Genomic DNA, 19,290 nt, shown 5'->3' on the forward strand with positions numbered 1-19,290 from the left:
GGCCTGCTGACAAACACGCATAACAAAGCACAGCCTGTCTGGATTTATGTATGTGTGTAAAATATGGCTCACCCCCTCCCCTCACTTTCAGCCCACACACACACACACACACACACACACACACACACACACACACACACACACACACACACACACACACACACACACACACACACACACACACACACACACACACACACACACACACACACACACACACACACACACACACACACACACACAGATGGCCGTGTAATCCATCAGAATGTCACAGGAGTGATAAAAGGGATTGAGAAACTCTGGCTTCTTTATTGTTTATTTATTAAAGACAGAGTCCAGAATGACCCTCCTCTTCCCCACCCTCTCTCATACAAAACAATCTCAAACATACTGTCAAGAAATGCCCGGTAATATTTTACCCCAAAACCAAAAGATAAATTCAATGCATCTGTCATATTTTCTAAAGACAATTAAGCCTAATTTAGGAATTCAGATTGTTTTGCATTAACATTATTGTCAAGCATCAAACAACATTACACAATTTTTTTTTTTTTTAAACTAAAAAACTCATTTTTACTATATTCTGCATTTACGGTACTGCATTTAATTAAATATGCTTTTTTTTTTTTTAAACAAAACCAAATGAGTAGATATTTAAAAGCTTAAAATTAAAACTTTCCAAAAACATTTGTCTCTCCAGCATTTTTGTCAGCATAAACAATCTGCACAACCAAACAGGAGTTTTCATTACATAATAAGCTGGGATTTGAGGAAGTATTTTAATATGAAAATAAAAATGCTAATTTCAGCTTTAATAATTGGGCATAATAATGAATAATTTGAATAATACAAAATACATTTATTTTTGTCCAATGACTGTTCTTTGTTTGTGTGATGGATCTGCCATGAGCCTTAGCCAATCACAACCGACACAACAAAAAAACGAGTCCATCGTCACAAAACAGGAAGCAAAGTGGTCTTCAATTGTGACAGTCTTTATTGAATCTTGCTTACGCAAGGGAAAAAAATGATCAAGTCTCATTAGAGAGGAAAAAAATCCAAAAATTATATTTCCTGTAATGAAATATTGTTACATTACAGGAAATATTGTTACATTACAGGAAATAGTCAGTACTCAAAAAGGATATAATTGTGCTTGAGTCTCTCAAAATGACAGAGAACCAAAATCAGCAACACTTTTACCAGAGACAAAACATACACTGAATTTATATGAGGTGACCAGCACCATGTAAACAAAAAGGGGAAACAAAATCATACACATTTTCACAACAGTAACAACACAAACCCTGGAATGAACACAAATTTAACTAAATTTAGAGCCATGGATAAATTTTAGTTAATGTAACAAAAAAAAATCACATTAATCAAGACATCACATTGCCCCTCTAATACATCAAAGTTGGTACAGTCTCATTTCCTTTAGATTTCCAATAAAACAGATCAACTTCCTGTTTGAATCTCTTTGTCACTAGGCTGGTCCATTCCTACGACACATCAGGTACTAAACATTTCAAGTCATCTTAATTACAAAGTTAACTTTGTGATTTTTGTCATTTTAGCCAAAGAGGAAATGTAACTGGTTTTAATGTTTTAACCTTAAAGGTGCTCTAAGCGATGTCATGCGTTTTTTAGGCCAAAATATATTTTGTCACATACAGCAAACATCTCCCCACTATCCGCTAGCTGCATGTCCCCTGAACACACTGTAATAAACGCAGTCTCTGCAGACACCCCAGGCTCCACAAACAGCAACAAAAACAAACTGGGCTAACCCGCACCACGAAACATAACAAACTATTCCAGCCAATAACCGACAAGAAGGATTTTGGGGGGTTAGTGCGCGGATGAGGAGGAGGGAGGGTCTAGCTAGCCTGTGTTTTGTTTGACAATACTTCGAACGTCAACAAGAAGTGACATCACCCAACATCGCTTAGAGCACCTTTAAGCCAAATAACTAATCCCGTGCACTGATCTTAAACCAAATCAATATAGTAATGTCCTTTTAGTTATTGATCAATGCAAAGATTAATGTATAAGAATTGTGTGGCATAAATCCTGGCCATCACAGTTTGTCATTTACATCTCATCTCATGAGATGTAAGAATTATTATCTTATAAATATCTTATAAATGTAAGATTATTTTATGTTAGTGGTTCAGCACACAGATATTGTAAGAATCTGCTTGGGTCATGAATATTAATTGTGTTCAATTTGTTTATCAAAAGAGAAACACTGGTAGATGGCAGATGCCACATTTTTTTTTTGGACAAAAAAAAATATTGTAATAAAAAAAATCAAAAAAATCAATATAACCAATGTCACAAAATGACCTGTACACGTTTTTAGTTATTCACCGTACTCCACATTTCTTTTTTGAACTAGTAAAAGTGGACTTTGCTGGTCGAGTGATCTAAGCAACTGGGGAAATACGTCTCGTTGAGACCCCTCGGGGTGGCTGCTATTCCTGGTGGACACGGTAGAAAAGACCTCAAACTTTCTCTCCTCCACACTCTTGCTGGTATAATGGCCTTAACTACTGCCAAAAATACTATACTCACAATCACACCCTGAAGGGGGGCTCTCTCTCTGTCTCTCTCTCTCTCACACACAAACACACACCCACCCATGTGCACACACGCAGTCAGGGCTCAAAGGATTCAAGTAGATTGTTTACAAAGACCCAGTTGCTGCAGGATTGTGCAGTCTACTCAAAAATAAATCCCCCAGACACTTAGTAGAAGAGACAGAAGTGCTTCTTCATATTGCCGGCTGAAAAAGTTATCGTAACTACTTAAACAACACTAAAACAGAATTTTAATTAAAGTAATTAAAATGCATTATTTTTCAGTCACTATCTGATTTCTAAACTGCATCTGGAATGTGTGGGTGTATTTATTTATATATTTCTTAATTTTATTTAGTTTTTTTATTAATTCTATCTTTGTGTGCATGGTTACTTTTTTGTTGTGCACCTTGTATAATTGTTTTTGTTTATCGCTATGTAGTATTGTGATTCAATTCTTATTGAATAGCATGAGATCCCGCCCTCCCTTCAGAGAGTCTCCAAAGCCACGCCTCCTTCAAAACACATGAACGAGCAGAGCAGAGCCTGCAAACCGCCATGAGACGATGATAAACCACCTCATGTCTCAAAGCACATAACATTACAATAAAAAGGAACATAAACAACTTACAGAGCTCTTACTTGTACCACCTGATTGCTGCAGATTAATTCCTGGCATAGAAACGAAGAAAAAAAATAAAAACGCTGCATAACACCAACTAGACAGTTGATCTTCCACAGTGCACACGCACACCACTGTGCATTGTAACAGATGTCAAGGCATAGGCGTAATTTGTGGGTGGGACATGTCCCCACCACTTCTTGGCAGGGTAGATATTGTCCCCACTACTTTCTGGAACATCTTATTACAAATAAATAAATCTCCGGTTAACTAGTAAGGCATTATTTTCGTTTGTTTGTCAAATAAGAGGCATTCTAGCGCTGAAATGTTTTTTCAAATCAAGAATTTGATTTTTTAAATCAAGCTGCTGAGCCGGATACAGTTGTTCTCTTGAGGCTCGCAAAAATCACAAAACAAAATGCACACAAACGTGTCCCTGCTTGATATACAACCACTGATGAACATATTCGGTTTTGATAAGAAAAAAACTATACGAGTGCGGAACCCGTAACCTCTGACACGCTTGGCAAAGGTTTTACCACTAGACCATTAAAGTACACAAGCTACATTTGCGGATCTATGCATTTATTCATGTGAAAATTCTCAGCACTAAAAATATTTAGTAAATCTCATTAAATGACAAATGTATCGAAAATGACCCAATGTACTATTGAAATTGATTTCTGGACATCATAATGTTCTTTTTTCCGAAAATTTTTAGTATACACATGTATTGTATCTGATTTAGCATTGTATAGCAACCTCCCCCCACCCATGTTGATGAAATCAGCGCGGGCTAGCCGCCGACACATCGCTGGGCCTCTGGGGCGTTCTGTCACTACGCATCAAAATTTGATTTGCTGAAAACACACGTCAGTCAAAGTTATGATCAAACGCTTCAACAGAAGGCTAGGCATACTATTAGTGCTGGTCCACGGAGCTGCGTTTAGATGACATGGGAAATCCAGCTTAGCCTCACAAAAATTAACCATATTCTTTCTGGAAATATAATCGTAACGTACTGAAATAGACAGTAATTGAATTTAGACACGTTCAGACACACATTCATTTAATTTAAGTATAAAAATATATATATTTTTGATTTTGGCAGGGCCAGCAGAGAGGGCACTGACAGCCCACCACTAAATTTGACTCCTCCTAAAAATCAAATGTGTGAGCGTGTCATAGGCTTTATGTCATATTATAGCCAGATATGACGTTACTACTGCAGCACGCATCACCGCAGATGAGCATTAAGCCAACGTGCAAACTATTCCAAATCAAAGTTTGCAAAATCGCAGATGCTTAACACACAATCATATTCATTAAAAGTAAAGAAACGAAATGATCTTACCAGGGCTGTTGCCGCTCTCCTATTGCGGTCTTTGATTTTGAAATCGGCTGATGATCAATAAAATGCAGCTCATAACTGTTGCTTTAGGTGACCTGATCTCCATTAAATCTGCATATAGCACGGGAATTGAAGATCGGATTTATATCCGTTTTGCAAAAACACATTTATGTGATCAGGTGTAAATGTTCGTTTAGATAAATCAGATATCCGCTATCTGATCAGTAAAAATTCATTAAGTGACCAGGTATAAACAGGCCCGTAGATTAGCTACTGTAGGTGTGCGTGTGTGTGAAATACATGTCCAGTTGTGAACTCTAAGGCCATGCTCAGACTGCCAGAAAAAATAAGATTTTTTGCATTGCATACAGATTTTATCCAAGATAGGTTTTTGAACGTCTGAACAGCAAAAAAAACAGGTTTTTTTCTTTTTTTTCTTATTCAAACCACATTTGCAGATGCATCTCAGTCTGGACACAAATTGTCTTTTGTGTCACTCTTATCACGACACACAAAATAACATCAAACTGGTAACGGAAACATCACACCCCTAGCAGCGAAGCCGGCCGTGACTACAGCACGAAACATTAATATCAGTCTTGCAGAGTTTTTCTGCACCGTGACTCTACAGGGCACTTATTTGCAGAGGGAGAGATGGTGCACCTCTATTTTTCCTGCATCTGTTTTGAAAGCCTCCGTCAGAAACGTGGCTACGCCAACGTCATTACCAAAGCAACCCATGGAGATACATTGGTTATGTCTGGACACACAATTCTTATTTGATTACTTGCAATTAATAGTGTGGACAGTCTACCTGAAAAGATCTGATTTGAGAAAAACTCCGCTTTGCCTGCAGTCTGAACATAACCTAAGTGATCCACTCAATCCCCCAGCAGCCCTTCCGACTCTAGTCACGGGCCGTGGTGTTGCTGTGGAGACAGGCCATGTATATGATGGATGATTGGTTTCCTCCCATGTTGCCCCTGCACGATACTGTTACTATGATAAATGGTACCCTAGGTAACAAATCTCTACACGTCCTTATGGCAGCAGACCACGTAAAAATACAAACAGCACTGCGGGATGGGTCACGGCCTCTCCTCTCATCTTACACACTCAAACATACAGTAAAACACACACACACACACACACACACACACACACACACACACACACACACACACACACACACACACACACACACACACACACACACACACACACACACACACACACACACACACAAATACATAACTGCAGGACACTGGCTGAAGCCAATCTAAATTAAGAAGCCCAATGCTTAGTCTATTAAAATAAATTGTGCAGTTTTCAGAAATTAATAAATCAACCACAAACCAAAAACTTTTTTTTGTTGTTGCTCTATTCAAACACACACTTAAAGTTCTCCTAAAAACACATGCGCTATTCATCCCACATCCTCCCACATCTTGCCTCAACCAACACTTCTGCTGACATACACTCAAAGGAGCGCTATTTCTCCCAAAATAACCTTTAGAAATAGAATGATGGATTAGTTCTGGCTCTCTATTGGGATTTTCGAGATTACACATTATTTTCTTTCAGAGTATTAGATTGGGTACCGCTGGCCACCAAGAATGTGCCCAATTAAGAAAGAGGAATGGCCTTATTAGAAAACAGAGTCAATCTGCCCGTCACTGCGTCGTGGAGCTTGACTGACAGCTCAAACTTACACCTACGGATGCTTTACCAGCTTTAAAGAGCCCTGGCACATCTGATGAGGGGGTGGACGGTAGACAAACAACAAGAACTGTCCTTGCAACATTTTCTTCTTTTTTTTTTTTACAAAAGAGAAGGATGTTCCTGACACCAAAATAAAACAAGTACACTGACTCAAGTCTCTGAAGGAGTTATTTATACCTTCCAAACCAGGTGAAAGGAAATAAAAAGAAATAAAGTGGACATTTTTCTATCTTGTGGCGGACATGGGAGTTATTTGCAGTTTTGAGGGGGAAAGTATCTGCATGATAGTTTAAAAACAGCTATAAATGGCTCATTCATACCAGTTTGTCTTCTCTCCGTCTTATCGCCTGCTGTAATACATCATTTAAACTATTTGTTTATTTAGCAGTGTAAAAGAAGTGTTATAAAGGGTCATCAGCATGACAATTTAGTATGACAAAATCATGTTTTTAAACATTGACTGTGGTTGATGCACATTTACTGGCATGTTGTGCTGTGCAGAAATAGCAATACTTCTGTGATAACACTTCTCTGTGGGTCAGATGCATTTGCAGATTTTTTTGGGTATCTTACACTTTTCACCCAAACCGCTTAGTGTGAATGAAAATAGAAGTGCATGTAAACTTGGTATGAAGTTGGACTAGACTACAACTAAGCCAGCCGTCGCTCACCACAGAACTGGGACTGAGAAATGTACAGTAACCTCACAGAGACGGGACGAAACTAAATGAAACAAAACAGAGTGAGGGGCAGATTGAACCTGATGTTCCATTAGCACAGCCTGCTGGGAAATCAGGATGCCTGCTTTCTAGAGCATATCTCATCCCTAGAGAGTATGTGTGCTTGTGTCTGTGTGAAGGAGAGTGTGAGACTTAGACAGAAACCTTGGGAGACAAAACAGACCGTGTCTCTTTCTCACCCGTTGCCTCTATCCTCCACTCCTCTAACCTCTGATGTCTTTTTCTACTCTTCATATTCACAGACAACACACACACACACACACACGGGATACTGTTCCAGGATGGCCTCTCATGACTGCAACTGTGGGACAGCTGGAAAGATTGAAACCATATGCACATTGTGTGAGCCTGTGGGTGTGTATGAGACGAAGAGAGGGAGATCTTTATCAGAGGAATCTTTGTAGAATATGTTCTCATCTTTTTGCTGGGTGGGTGTGGGAGGAATATACAGAACTGATCCAAGCATTCACAGAAAGCCTAGGATTGAATCGTAGGGGAAAGTTCACTGACCTCCGGGTCATGCAGTAAGATATGTCAAACTAGCATGTAAGCAGTCTGCGTGTGACTGGTACAGTTCAGATAGCAGCACACTACCAGTCAAAAGTTTGGACACACTTGACTGAATCAGACCTGCCAAAGTATATATTTAGATATAAGTTTATATATTTTGAGTGCTATAATAGTGTAAGGCTTATTGCACATACTTTCACATTATTTTTCTTTGCACACGCATTTCCCCCCTCACTGCCATATTCAAGTTATTCAACATGTAAATTGCCAATGAGGAAAACAATACAATACTATAGTATGCAAAGGTCTTAGACACATTAGTATTTTCACCAAAAAAAACAAAAAAACAAACAAAAAAAACGGTTTTAAGCTAGGTATTTATATCTTTTGCTGTAGTGTGTCAAATATCAGTTTTCATTTCCAAACATTCCTTTTGCCATTTATTGTAATAATCCAGTGAGATTTCTGAATGCACAAAGAGTCTGACTACAGCCGCTATGATCTGATCTCACCATCATCGAGTCTGTCTGTGATTACATGAAGAAACAGAAAAACTTAGACGGACTAAATCCAGAAGAACAGCGGCAAGACACTTGAAGAAACCTTCTGCAAAGATACCTGAAAAACTATGTGCAAGTGTACCTATGACAAAAGCTGTTTTAAACGCAAAGGATGGTCACACCAAATTCTGATTTGGTTTAATTAACAGAAGTTAATTGATAAAGAAAATCTATTCATGACATTATTTGTGAAAGCATCCTCACTTTGAGCATTTTTACACAAGTTCCTAAAGCTTTTCACAGTACTGTAGCTTACAGTAGTCTAAACATCAACTTTATTGAAAGACTTGGAAGGATGTGTTGGAATAGATTTTCATTGTCAAAACAAGATCTTGACCAAAAATGTATGCATCAATTTTTTCAAAAGTTGAATCATAGAACTTGTATTTTTGACTAAAAAAAAATCTAAATCCATATGACTCTTTCTTTCTTTCTTTCTTGTGTGGAACAAAAAAGTAGATATTTAGCAAAATATCCAAGCTGCTCTTTTTCAGACAATGAAAGTGAATGGTGACCATGGCTGATCCGGAACCACTTTTATTGTACCTTTAAAAAGTCTTTAAATGCGTAAATTCTTAGTTTTGCAGACAAATATAAATTGTGGTCATTACCTAATTCCCATACTTCCATTTGTGTTGAAAATACTAATAAAATCATTAAGTAGGTGTGTCAAAACTTTGACTGGTATTGTATGTGTTTGTGTGTGTCCGTATGTATGTGAGGTCATTCTTTGTCAGGACATTGTAAGTGTCTATGAGGCAGAAGTAATGGAGCATTTGTGTGTTTTCAGTGAGGGTTGATCTACCATGCAAAAAGGTCGTGCTGTGTGCGTGTGTTTGTAGACGAGAACCCCACAGAGCTCTGACCCCGTGTCCTACTTTCACCCCTTTTATTTCATTCATATATTTATACCGTCATTTCAGTTTTTCCTTCTGCATCAACGGTTCCTATCTACTACGTAGACATCATAACACGCTCTCCTTAAATCTATCACACGAAGTATCATGGTGTTTTTGGATATGTACTATAGTAATACTACATTTTTGGACATGTACCTTGTTAATCTCAGCATTCTTTAAAGTACCATGCTACTGCATATGAACATAGTAATGAGTCTGTACCATGCAATTCAACGTCACAAAAAATATTGACACTTTCAAATGTACAGTAAACGTAAAATAAAGAAATAAAACTGCACTAGATGACTAGAACATGAAAAGGTTATTAAAATATAAATAATCATTTAGTGATGCTGACAATTCAGCTTTGATCACAGGAATAAACTACATTTTAAAATATATTAACATAGAAAACACTTATTTTAAATTGTAATGATATTTATAATATAACTTTTTTTTACTGTAGTTTTGATCGAATAAATGCAGCCTTTGGTGAATATAAGAGACTTCCTTCTTTCCAAAACATTCAAAAATCTAAGACTGACCCCAAACGTTTGAACGGTAGTGTATACTGCTTGTGTGTTTTTAAAAAAAAATTATTGTGACACTCGGGTTGATGTACTGTATTGTATCTAATGTAATAAAATTTCAATAATTTTAAGTGCAGATTAATTGTCAAAACACTTTGAGACAGGTTATTATATCATCATGGTAATACCTTCAATATGCCATGGTTCCACTGCCGTTTTTTATTTTTTTTTATCTGTCCAATAAAAAGAATGATTAACATGTCCAATATAGCTGGGAGGATCCAATACAAGAGAGCAGCCTTTTTAATAAGTACATTTCTCATCAAGACTTGGTTATGGGCCTGTGTCATTTGTCCAACATCCTGTCACTCACCTGCCGGTCCAGAGTATCAGGCTCACGGCTGTTCTAGTTGTGTCTGGTTGCACGTAGTTCTGAAAAACAAGGAAGAAAAGTCACAAAACCCATTTAAAACTAAAGCGTTTATTTCATCATGTTTTTTGTGTGTGTGTCAAACTCTTTTCAGTGTCTATTTCAGCTGTATGCTCTAAATAGTGGCAATTGATTTTTCTGTTCTGTGAGCTTGAAACTTATTTGCTCTAAAAGACATGGTGTGAAAAAAAAGAGCCAGCTACGGGCCACATTTAATTCCTAGTCAAAAGACTTTTGTGCGTGCCTCTTTTTCGCTCTCGTATTCTCTCTCTTGCCTTTCTTTGTGTCTGAACTGAAGTCTGACCAGAATACTGATGTCATGGATTTGTGCAGTGCATTTGGACACGCAGAATGACTTTCTGGCCTCTTTTCCCCCCCACCGCACTGCCAGCTCCTACTGCGCTCGGAGGCCGCTGAGAGAAAGCAGGTCCAATTACCAGAGCAAGGGGGCTTAGTGAGCGTCACACCACAAAAACACACACAAACACACACACTCACGCAAAACAGAGCGCGACAGGTTTACTCAGACGAAGCAATCAGGACGAGAGCTTAAAGAGACCTTAGCGAGGGAGGTTAAGTTATTTAGCGTGATGGCTAATGACAGTGTGGGAACGGCCATAGGAATGTATGAGGAGAAAGAGGGAGGGGCAAGGCGGAGATATCCGAAACGAATGGAATCAGCGCTCCATCAATCACTCTGATTAAGATGTCAACCTGTCAATCATGAGGATTAAACTGACGGGGGCTTGTGCATATTCATGAACATCTTTAGGGTGGGATGTGAATATGTTAAGCTGTATTACAGAAGAGCAAACACTGAAAGGGGAGGGGTGGTAATTACTGGCCCACCATTCACCCGAGACAAAAGCAGGGTTGAAATGGTGTTCTTTTCGGGCTTCAAGAAGCCTGTTGTTGAGATGTAGACGCATTTGTGCGCTATTCTGAAATGTGTGAAATTTGGTACACAAAATATATTAGAGTCAGGGTCAAAGGGTACTGTGATGTCATGTGGATTAAACATGGTCAAGCCTGGCATGCGACGTATCCTGATGTCATCGCCACTCTCTATCCTCAAATAATATCCTTTCATTCTCCATTGGATCTAATTAACTGGACAGATGGGTTGGTACGGGTATCGCTGTCTTGTAGCTAAGGTGTTCTGAGTGGTTATGATGTGTTGCAAGTGTGTTCTAAGTCAAAAGAGCACATGACAGGGGTATTCAAAGTGCTTTGATCCCAAGAACCCCAAATATAGTGATTATCTATGGGAACCCCATTTCTGAAATATATAGGCAGATATATATTTTCATGTATATTTAATATACACTGTTATATACACTGTATTGAAAACAAAGGCCATTTTTAAATTATTTCCCGGAAAATAAATAAATACATTATCAAAATTTGCAGATGTGTTAGACATAATTATATTTTAACATGTTAACTTTGGCATAAAAATATATATATATATATTTTTTAAATTAAAAAGAAATGATACATGCATATATATACGTATTTATATATGCATATATGTATAATTAAAATATTATGTGGAACATAACTAAATAAGCTCAGCTGGTTTAAACACAAAATTGGTACGTGTTAAATCTTAATTATTATTTATTATTATTAATTATTCATTTTGACAAAGAACTGTAAAAATACATTTTGTGAAATATTTATTTTCTGAAATATAAAGGCAGATATTTATTTTCATGTATAAAGAACCATTCTTACTGTGGAAGATAAATAGTAAGTGTAATATTGTGTAAAAAAAAAAAAAAAAAAAAAAAATATATATATATATATATATATAGAGTTTTTAAATAGCTTTTTATATTGTTAAATACTTTATTTGAAGCCAAAGCAAATTTTTAAAATATTATCTGGAAGAAAAACAAGCAAAGTTTAACAGATGTGTTATACACAATATCTTAACTGTGACAGATGTAAAAAAATATATTTAAAAAGAATAATGGCCTTAAATCATTATATACTGTCTTGAAGTCAAAGAACATTTTTCAAATGTTTTCTGGAAAATTCAGTAATATCAAAATTGATATTCTTTGGTATCATTCTTCGCCAAAATGCAATGCATATACATACAGGTCTTATTAAAGCAGAAAAGACAGAAAGTAAAATGTTCTCATATGATTCAACACTATTTAACTATAAAGTTGAGTAACTGAGGAAGGTCTGAACCAATCAGGTCGATCACTCAGTGAGAGTCTTTGTAAGAAAAGTGTATTTCTCTGCAGCGGTGAGACATGTTAAGGTGACATTGACATCCTGCCTCTAGCCATGAGCCCACACTGACCCTCTCTCCTCTTCATCTTTACACATCTCTGTCACTCCATCATCCTCTTCTCTAATCCTCCTCATTCCCTCTTCCCACTTATGTTTTCCTCCATCCATAATCCCCCTTTTCTTTTTCCATCTTCTGTCTTGTTACTTTGGCTTTTCTCCTCTTCTGCCCCCTCTCTCCTCTCGCTCTGTAATTGTCAGTGTGTTGAAAAGAGCCCCACACAGAGAGAAAGTTAGCCACCGTAGATTAAATTAAACCCCATCAAGTAGAAAGCAGACACCAAACACCCAATGCAATATTAAAAGGCTGCACACAAGGGGTTGTGTGTGTGTGTCTGTGTCACTCCCTTCAGTCATTCTTCCGCTTTCTTCTTTGACTAATGTAAATCAATGATGTGAAATGGCTGCTTCCCTCACTACAGCTTCAGTGACAGCAAACAGGCCCGACCACAGACCCACTGCCGCCAAGGTGATGGATAGGTGAGAGAAAGCTGATACACAGGCGGCTTTCATCCCCCTCTCTGTCTGTCTGTCACCCTTTTCCATGTGTCATGATTTCTCTCCTCTCTTTCTTGATCTCTTGTTCTATTTTTGTGATCTAGGTCTCTAATGGTGTACTTGAGGAAAATCACACTTAGCAAAAATCTGACACAACAACCTGAGAAGATCACCTTGAATCTGAGTTTTCTATTCCATAACAAAAACTAAAAGAAAAACAAAAAATTGAAAAAAATTAAAAGATACTTGCAACTTTTTAAAATCACAATTTTGACCTTTTTTTCTCTCAGAATTTCGAGAAATAAACTCGCAATTGCAAGTTATAAAGTCAGAATTTCGGGATATAGTCACAAATGAAGTGCAAGTTATAAAGTCCAGTTCTGAGGAAAAAAATACTTTTTCTCAGAATTGTGAGTTAATATCTCATAATTCTGACTTTTGAAGTAAAGCAAAAAAACTAAAAGCAAACGAAAAAGCAAAACAAAAATCTAGGAGCACAACAAAAAGAAAAGCAAAGCCAAAAACAAGCAAAAGCAAAAAAGGCAAAGCGAAAACAAAAAGCAAATAACCAAAAGCATGACCTTCAGCAATCGCTGAGATCGTGGATTGACCCAGACATGCCACGTGAGCGGTTTCTCTCATTACGCCCACCGCTCGGCGTGATTTATGCTCTTATTCATATTCCATGTGAAGCGCTTTTAATCACTACGCAGCATGCTGCTGCTTCACATAACTACTGCAAAGAAGCAATTAATTCCTGCTGCTGCACGGCTTCCTCAACAAGCCAGAAATTAATACAACACTTAAGAAATACTGACTCATTTGTTCGGAGAAGAGAGAAGGAGCCGCACACAACGACCTCGCGAGCGATTAACATCACATCAGCTGCATAGGACTGACCTGAGAGTGAAAAGTAGTATGTAGATCACAGTTTACTTTATTTTATTTGTGGTGTTATGGTGCATTGACTTCCAGTGTGAATTGAAACAAGTTTCTTTAATAGGTGCCGTCATACTCAAACCCTGCCTGTTCAGTCATTGACTTGTCTAAGGTTTTGGACACAGGGGTACGTTGAGAGGAGACAGGAAATAATCAGGGAGAAGAGAGGGATCAGTATACGATATGAGATGGAATTGAGCTTGCTTCTCTTTCATTGGTTTTCATGTCTGGAGCACTAACCACAGGGCCACTGCTCCAACCTACATTACATTTATCAAAAAAAGATACTGGGTAAAATGTCTGATATGCGCTGTCTCTCTGTCTGGACAGTAGACCTGTCTGGCCTCTGGGGTTTGCTGTGAAGTGTCCACGCTCCCAGACTTAGATGAATAATTTAGATAGTTGCTGAGCCTGGTAAGACAAGCTGATGACTGCTGGTCCATGGGGCAATTTAAAAAAGCAATAGTGAACCACACCAGAGCTCCTGCCTGCAATTGTCCTGAGCCATGCTGTAAAACATGAGTGTGTTCTTGAGTGTGCAGTTAGACAGACTGATCGAGCTGGAGTAATGCACGTGTCAGTGAGACCGTGCATATACACTACCATTCAAAGGTTTGTGGTCAGTATGTTGTGGTCATGAATTAAGAAATCTAAATTTCTTTGATCTTTTGACATGTAAGGTCATTGTAGTCAAGTCAAGTCAAGTCACGTTCACCCATGAACATTAATACATATAGGCAGGAAGAAGTACTTTAGAAACCAGCCTTCATACAGTCAGACGTTCTTTGTCTCAAACTCGTTTATTGCTGTTTATGCGTCGGTAAATCAAGCCAGTGACTTAATGATCAACCTAACATTGTTTCTCTCAGTAGTATAAAAATATTTTTTTATTTATAGTGTGATTAAATTATATACAGAAAGCGATCAAAGAACGCTCCTTTTATAATCGCTGGAGCTGTCAATCACACTGCATGAGTTTATCAGTGACCCTCGCCACAACTCCCATTATAAGCATGCCTCTGTCTACACTGCACAATTAATCAAAATCTAGATCATGAATCTACACATCGACTTCCCTATTCCATAATTTCCAAAAAGCAGTATGTGAAATTAATAAATGACCAAATTTAAGAATATTCATTAAACCATTCCAGAAAAATCTACCGCTTCCACTGAGATTCCAAAGTGTGGATCTGATGAGCACTTCACTATCCCATGAGGCCACAGGACTCAGGAGAGGAGTCATCGGCCGTATCTCAATATGCGTTCTTGTCTGTACTTGTGTTCTTGTGGAATTGTGAAACGTCATCAGTCGCTGCCCAAGTACTGTCTCAATACACAAGTTTGCATTTTGGCAAGAACGGTTAAAAATCCCGGAAGTGTTCTTGACACGCCCATTTTACAGAGGATGCATCGGTTGGTAACTTGTGTGAACTTGACGGCAGAAATATCCCAGCATTCATTTCGGCATTCAAGGAAGGAGCGGGGAGCAGAAAGGCAGAACAACAGTAAGTCGTTTTTCTACAATTTCGTATGCTATTTCATCACTAAATTCACTTCTGAGAGGATTTGATGCGAGAAATCTACTGTGTAGATTTCAAATATTGCCATTTTTACGAAAATTTATGGCGAATCTAAAATATGCTCAAACATTTTCGGTAGTGAAGAATCTCCATACGCGCACGCGGGTGTAGCTAGCGAGCCAACCGGCCAGTCATGCTAAAAACCTGGCTGTTATCATCAATAATTCTTGTTATGTTTGGGTACTGAAGACGGCGCTGTGCGGGGGTATTATTGCGCAATACCAGCAAGAACACATCGCCTCAAACTGTCAGCAGCGTTCTGTGTGCTCGTCACCTTGTAAGTTCATTCTTCCAAGAACAACTAGCAAGAGCGTTCTCCCCAAGAACACAAGTCCGTTCTTTGCTTTCTTGGTTTTGAGAAACGGCCATCATATTCATAAATGGCAAAGAATAATGATATGACTGATGTCGTGGGTCACATGACAGTGGACTGCAAGTAAAGTACCCACAGGTGTAATTAATTACATTAACCCCGAAAACATCTGACAACCAGAGTCACAAAGGACCACAGGACCACAGTACTTCAGGAACTGGTGATTTCGAAGTACAGAAATCAGCATGATATGGGTTTACTCAGTCTCGATTATGGCAAAAACATTGCAGCCCTTCCTCCGTAAGCCCAGAAATCAATTCAAGGAGAGTTGCAACCTTCAGACAGCCTAGTTTTAATTCCATCTGCTATCCCGTCACTGTTTCTATTTCTCATCCGCTCTTCATCCCTTTCTCAGAGTCAATTGATTCCAGAGGCATTTCAAGCACCCAATTAAACCCCGCTAGACTGGTCCACTAGGGCTGGTTTAATGAATGCCAGCATAGGCCGCACTATGATTATCTCTCCTTCCCTCTCCCCATCCCTTTATCTCCTTTCCATCCTGTGTAAACTTTAACAAATCATGCTTGGGCCCAAATTGAAATGCATTGATCAATCCATCGGGTAGCTGTGAACCAACATAAAAAAGATAAAAGAGAAAGAGTAAGTAAGTAAAAGATGGAGTGTGTGAGGGAGAGAGATTGGAAATTAGTTTGGCAAAATCCAATCTCAGGGACATGTAACACAACTGCCAGATCTTATTTAAAAAGCAGGCACAGTCCTATCAACACTTACTCTGGGAACCGATGAGAAAGGGGGGAAAACAGATGAGGAAAGAGGGGATAAACAGCACAGAAATCCCACAAGAGTAATCATCTTACTGACCTTCAAGTGCCCAACCACACACTCACACATGATCCAGGCAATCAGTCACATGTAAGGGGAAAAACCATGGCTAACTGATTGACACAGAGCTATAGAAAAACTAAAACGGAGGCGCTAGAAGGTGAGTGTGGTGCAATGTGGTTCAATGCAAACACAATATAGAGGCTTGCACAATTTTCTCCTAATCTATAAGGCTGATCTACAAACAAGAACAAGTAAAGGTAAAGACGGTAAAGGTCTTGCTGGACCTTAACAAAGGCCTGACACCTTCACGAGGTCAAGTTATACCGCAGATTTCATTTAACAGACTGATGCAATTATTTGACAAACAATACCAATTTTGTACATTTTTGTAACTTATTTATGGAGGATAAACTTAGCAAGCATTGTTCAGAACAGCAAATATTTGCACGTTTCAAATCTCAGAGTCCTAAGAACAGTAATTAGCAGTGTTTGCTAAGGTACCATCAACTATTATTACTGCTCATAATTAGGGTTAGAGATTTGAACAAAATATTAAACTTTAAAGTGTAACTCAATTCACAGACTGAACTGATGATTTTTATATTTCTCTCCCCAAAGAGAGTGCTTTAAAACATTTCTCCCAATTTATTTAAATCACTTCACTTTAAAGGGATAGTTCACTCAAAAATAAAAATTCTGTCATCATTTCACTCCCATGAAATTCACTCATCCTCATGTTGTTCCGAACACGTAAGACTTTCTTTAATCTTCGGAACACAAATTAAGATCTTTTTTGATGAAATCTGAAAACTTTCTGTCCCTCAGCTACACAACTACCTCTTTGATGCTTCAAAAAGCTGAAGCGCATCTTAAAACTCATTCATTTGAATTGAACGGTTTAGTCCAAATTTTCTGAAGAGACATCAAGCTTCTGTTTACCATATTTGAAGTGATCTATGTATGCGCATTGATCAACTCACATACAGTATTTTTTACGTAAATAAAAGGCTAAATTAAATCTATTCAACATATAACACAATCATGTCTCTTCAGAAGACTTAATTGCACATGGATCACTTTTACGATGTCTTAATTTGTGGAATGGACACTGAGTGAAGGGACAGAAATTTCATTACAAACATCTTTATTTGTGTTTCAAAGTTGGACTTACTGTAAGTCTTATGGGTTAAGAGAGACATGAGGGTGGATAACTGAAGGCAGAACTTTTATTTTTGGCTGAAATATCCCTTTATTGGACAATCAACTAAAAGCTTCGCAATCCCCCAGAATTCCCTTGCAAATGCATAGAAACACACTAAAACCACTCAGAACATCTCAGCATCTGGCAACACCAAGGCATCACGGCAGCACGTTTTGTGTGGACAAGCTCCGCAGAAAATGCAGAAAAAACAAGGCGAGAGGTGATACTGGATCGGTGTTCCTCTGAGCCATTTTATTGGAGTGTCAAGTCAACCTCGCAGCTCCTCAAGGAGTCTTTTAGAGCACTGCCGCGGTGTCAAGGTAACAGTCAGTCCCAGCAGGAAAGCACTGTAATTACCAAAATCACACCGCGTGTTCTTACAGCACTAATCCCTGTCAGTCAAGCACAGTCATTAAGCCTTCCTTTTTACCCTCGCGCATTCATTTTGTTTCTTTTATTACGAGCTCACTTTCATCTCATGCTCTTGCGTTTTATCTGTTTTCCACATTCTTTAGCGTGCGAGAATTAAACCCACTGCCTTTTCATTGTACGCTAGTAATAAACAAGAGCACCATTAAACTCACTTAATGCTAGCAGAACTTGTCCGAGAGCGTGAAATTGATTTGACTGTAGAGAATTGGTTGGAAAATCGGTTCACGGCGCATTCACGTACACGATAGCATCTCTCGGGAAGGTGCAATGAGGAGGCTCACATCCCGACGACAATCATTAAGAAGTAGACTAGCAACTTGACAGACACACCATCACTCGATTTAGATTTGTCCCCAGGCTCTGCTTTTTCTGTCGTTCTCACACGTCAACAAGCCTACGCCGCTAAACAAGTGTACAGACAAACCTCTGCGTGAGGCGTTCGTTTAAACGCGATTATGGCAGTCACTTAAAGCTGCAACATATCAGATATCAGTAATATTTGACAGCTGCATCAGTTTATATTTACTAGCCCGTGCAGAGGATAAAATATCTCCATCCCTCCCTCTCTGTCTTCCACCCTCTGCATCACATTCATTTTCAATTCTCTTTCTTCTTATAAAGGCCATTTCAGAGCAGAGGTAGGGTGAGTCTAGTCATTGCAAAGTTTTTGTCTTTACACATGTTTTATGTCCTTTGGTTCACCTGGCTTTGGCAAGACAGCACAAGTCTAGGCTCAGGCCTACAAATTGACAAATACGGCCTTCATTGGGAATTACTGAATTAATTTTGCAGGCCATGAGTCAAATGTACTATTCAGTTAAATATTTAGTTCTGTTGGATGCAAGTCAACTCTGGTTCTCTCTCTCTCTCTCTCTCTCTCTCTCTCTCTCTCTCTCTCTCTCTCTCTCTCTCTCTCTCTCTCTCTCTCTCTCTCTCTCTCTCTCTCTCTCTCTCTCTCTCTCCCTCCCTCCCTCCCTCCCTCCCTCCCTCCCTACCCCTCTCTCTCTCTCTCTCTCTCTCTGCGCCCATGTGGGAATTGATGATTAAAAATGCTTAAGTCTAGTTGCATAATCTTGAAATAATGGTCCTTCTATGAAATGGTCAATGCAGTGCAATGTTAACAATAGAAAAATAAGGCTGAACTGCCCATTGTGAAAGACATCAGATTTAACATCTAGTTTTTAATATCTAATCTTGTACTAGATAGCAATGTTTGCGATTAGTA

At 38.5% G+C, this 19,290-nt stretch overlaps 1 protein-coding gene across 8 annotated transcripts in view; it reads right to left on the reverse strand.

The window, feature by feature from the left end:
• sulf2b (sulfatase 2b) overlaps window positions 1–19,290 on the reverse strand; it is a 134,660-nt gene that overhangs the window by 102,871 nt on the left and 12,499 nt on the right. For all 8 annotated transcript variants that reach the window (XR_013196955.1, XM_077214084.1, XM_077214081.1 and 5 more), the window contains exon 2: window positions 9,893–9,951. The gene's annotated coding sequence lies outside the window, so the exon portion shown is untranslated. The remainder of the gene's footprint in view (window positions 1–9,892; window positions 9,952–19,290) is intronic.

This window comes from Siphateles boraxobius, unplaced genomic scaffold (genome assembly GCF_051911475.1).
Source record: "Siphateles boraxobius isolate OS27281-9 unplaced genomic scaffold, OSU_SipBor_1 68, whole genome shotgun sequence".
Classification (NCBI taxonomy): Eukaryota; Metazoa; Chordata; class Actinopteri; order Cypriniformes; family Leuciscidae; genus Siphateles; species Siphateles boraxobius.